Below are 4,384 nucleotides of genomic sequence, written 5' to 3'. Positions count from 1 at the left end.
CCTAGGTTCAAATCTGGCCTCTGATACTTCCCATCTGTGTGATCCTGGACAAGTCATTTGACCCCCATTGTCTACCCTTACCACTCTTCTGCCTTGGAGCCAATATACAGTATTGATCCTAAGGCAGAAGGTAAAGGCTTAAAAAAAATTTTTTTTTAAAACATTCACGGATAACTTTAAAACTTTAAACAAAATACAACACCCACTTCTGTTTAAAGCAATAGAAAGCAAAGGAATAAATTAATTTTTCCTTAATACGGTCAATAGTATATATCTATCAATAAACATTTATTAACAGGTATCCAGGTAGCACAGTGGATAGAGTGCCAGGTCTGGAGTCTGGAGATCTTGGGTTCAAATGTGGTCTCAGACACTTCCCAGCTCTATGACCCTGGGTAAGTCACTCAACTCCAGTTACCAAACCTTTTATCACTCTTCTGTCTTAGAATCAAGACTGGCTAGGGATTAGAGAAAATGTTGGTACCACGAGACAGAGACTCTTCTTCATGGAACAGCCAGGAGGCCACTGGACAGAAGAGTAGGGAGTAAGATGAGATATGAAAGGTAGGAGAGCATGAGGTCAGAAGGGGCTATATTGGAAGGTTTTGAATGCCAAAATGCATTTTGCATTTCCTCTTGGAGGCAATAGGATGGCCCTGGAGTTGGTTGGGGGTGCAATGAGGAGAGAGAAGAGAGCGATGGAGACAGAGAGGGATGGTGACGACATGGCTGGACTAGGAAGATCACTGTAGTGGCTGACTGACAGACAGATCTCAGGTAGGCGGACATCCCCGCAGACTATTGCAGTAATCGAGGCTTGGGGGGATGGAGGCCGCTCTAGAGAGGGGGCAGCCTCAGAGAAGAGAAGGGGCTATATTGGAAGGTTATTGCAAAGGCAAAATCAACAGTCCTTGGCAATAGATGGGATGTGAAAGAAGAGAGACCCAGAGAGTGTGTATCTAAAATACGAATTCTTAACCTTTCCGTGTGTCATAAAGCCCTTGGGACATCTAGTGAAACTTATTGCCCCCTTCTTGGTACAGAGGGTTATCATGCATTATAAAATGTGTAGGGTTGCGAAGGAAACTCAGCACAGGTGTCCCTTCCATGTCAGGGGAGTTGGGGTGCCCTGCCACTGTAATCTGGAAAATCAGAGAAAATGTTTTGGCTTTCCCTTTGTACTAGAAGAGTCTTAATTTTTTCTTTTTCTTTTATAGTAAAAGAAATTTGTGTATATCATTTCCATATTATTCATTTTTGTGATAAAGTAATCTTTTAAAAGCAAGACCCCAAATTCTATACTCTTATAAACAAGTAATAAATCATGTTTTTCTTCTTCATTTCTACTCCCACAGTTCTTTCTCTGGATGTGGATAGCGTTCTTTCTCATAAACCCCTCAGGATTGTCCTGGATTGTCGCATCGTTGCTAGTAGTTAAGGTGATTACATTTCATCGTTCTACAATGTTTCGGTTTCTGTGTACAAAGTTCTCTTGGTTCTGAAGAGCTGACTATTTGAAAAGAACTTCCAGGAAAACTGAAACTCATTCTTCCAGAAATTATGAATAAATTAACATCTCACAGCTACCACAATAAGCTCCAAATAGATACATGGCCTAGATGTAGACGATTACATCATAAACAAATTAGAGGAACAATTACTTGTTGCAAGGTATTTGGATGAGGAAAGAGTACATGACTAAACTAGGGATAGAAGAAATGACAGAAGGTAAAATGGGTAATTTTGTTTATATAAAATTTTTTAAATTGCAAAAGTTCAAGGCAATTAAAATGAGAAAGGAGATATTTATCTGGGGGAAAATCTTTGTATTAAGTTTCTATGATTAAGACGGCATATCAAAGACATAGAATAAATATGGAAATAGGATTTGAGGGATAATATATAGATAACCCAGTGAAATTGCTTGTCAGCTCTGGGAGGGGGAAGAGAAGGGAGGAAGACAACAAGAATCATGTAACCATGGAAAAAATTAAAAAGAAAAATTTTTTAAAAGACATAAAAGAACTGGTTAAAATACATAGGAAGAATCAGCCCCCCAAAAAATAAATGGTTAAAGAATATAAACAGGCAGCAATCAAAGGAAGAAATTGAAGTTATTAACAACCATATGAAAAATACTCCAAATCACTAATAATATGAGAAATGCAAATTAAAACAACCCTGAGGTTCTACCTCTCAACCATAATATTGGAAAAGATGACAAAATAGGAAAATGAATGCTTTTTGAAGAACTTCAGGAAGATAGGCATGCTGCCCTCTTGGTGGAATTGTGAATTTGTCCTAGAAAGCAATTTTAAACTGTATCCAAAAGGTCACTAAGCTCTTTGACCTAATAATATGGGTCTGTAACCCATATAGATCAAAGAAAGAAGATAAGGGCCCTATGCAAATTCAAAAAGTATTTATGATAGCTCTTTTTGTTGTAGCAAAGAACTGGAAACAAAGGATTTCACATCAATTCGGGAATAGCTGAACAAATTAGGGTATGTAAAAAAATTATGAAAGGGATAATTTCTGAAAAGCATGGAAAGACATAAACTGATGTAGAGTGAAATGATTAGAACAAAGAGAACAATTTATATAATAATGACTGTGAACTTACTTTCATTGAGGAAGACCAGGTACATCTCCTTTTTAGGGTCCTCGGAGTAGCCTTAAGGTCCTGGGCAAACCTGTCTTTAATGCTATCAGCTTAAGCCCTCATTCTCATACATTTCCCTTCTTTCTGCCTTATAACTAACAGTGAATAGTGCCGCAGTTCTATTTAAACAATTAACATCAAGGAGGCAGTTAAAGTGCACAATAGAAAGAGCCTTGGACCTGAATATGTCAATTTATGTCAATTCAGGTCAAAGACCTGAATTCAAATCCAGATTCAGATACTTATCAGTTGTGTGACCCCCGACAAATCACTTAAATTGTTGTTCCCTGGCCTTACCATTATGCAGCTATCTTCAATACCCCACCTGATACTCTCCATTTATTCTAATCCCACACATCCTTCAAGGTCCAGTTCAAGTGCTGAGCAAGCTGTGGTTTATGATGGTGATGGAATACTATCATGCCATAAGGAACGATGAACAGGATGATTTCAGAAAGAGCTGAAGTAACACAGCAAAGTAAGCAGAACCAGGAGAACATTATACACAGAATCCACAATACTGTGGGATGATTGCTGTGAAAGACTTAGCTATTCTCAGCAATGCAGTGATCTTATGACAAAGGTCAGAGAAACTGATGGGAATTGGATGCAGATCAAAGCATGTGACCTTTCACTTTAGTTTATTCAGGTTTTTATTTGGGGGTTTTGGTTTTATGTGAGTATTCCCTTACAACAATGAACAAAATAGAAATATGTTTTGCTTGATAATGCATGTATAACCCAGATCAAATTGCTTACCATCTCTGAGATGGGGGAGGGAAGGGAGGAAGGGAGACAGTTTGGATCTTATAACTTCAGAACTTAAGTGGAAAATTGTTATTACATGTAATTGGCAAAACAAAATATCTTTAAAACTAAAACAAACAAACAAACAAAAAAGGTTCCTTCTCCATAGGCACACAGGTCCCAGACAGGATTGGGGAAAGAAATCTAAGGACTAGAAAGAAACCTGATAACTAGAGAAGGAAGGAAGGGGGGAGGGAGTTTGTGTCCTTTGTTCTTTCCCTAGATTGATGAGGGCATCAGACTAAATTGTTACTGTAGTTTCATGAGATCACAGAGCCCTTCCCACTTCAGTTCAGACACTTTCTGAGGCTCCCTCTGTGCAAACATTTGGAAAGACAAAGATGAGGTCTGCAAACAACTGGTGGCTTTTTCTCTGACTGCTCGTCCCATAATTGAGATTAACTTTTTGGATGTAAATGTGATTGGGATCAATGTAGGAATAGTGTTTATAGTTCCAAATCCCCAGGGTATGTGACAGGCACATAAACAAATGCTCCTTTAGCTGTCCTTGAAAGCTCGGACTGCAGGGGCCCATTCCCTGAGTTTTGGTCCAGGGTCCTCTGTTGTTGAACAAATCTATGGTATATGAACATAATGCAACATCATACATAAGAAATGATAAAAGAGGAGCAACTAGGTGGCTCAATGGATTAGAGAGCCAGGCATGGAGATGGAGGTCATGGGTTCAAATCTGGTCTCAGATACTTACTAGCTGTGTGACCCTGGACAACTCACTTAACCATCTTATTGCTCTTCTGTCTTGGAACCAGTATTTAGTATTGATTATAAGATAGAAGGTAAGAAAAAGAAAGAAAGGGAGAAAGGGAGACAGAGAGAGAGAAAGAGAGAGAGACAGACAGACAGACAGACAGACAGACAGACAGAGACAGAGAGACAGAGAGAGAGAGAGACAGA

Source organism: Gracilinanus agilis, chromosome 4 (genome assembly GCF_016433145.1).
Source record: "Gracilinanus agilis isolate LMUSP501 chromosome 4, AgileGrace, whole genome shotgun sequence".
Lineage (NCBI taxonomy): Eukaryota > Metazoa > Chordata > Mammalia > Didelphimorphia > Didelphidae > Gracilinanus > Gracilinanus agilis.
The sequence above is the reverse complement of the archived record's forward strand: the minus strand, read 5'-3'. Positions refer to the sequence as shown.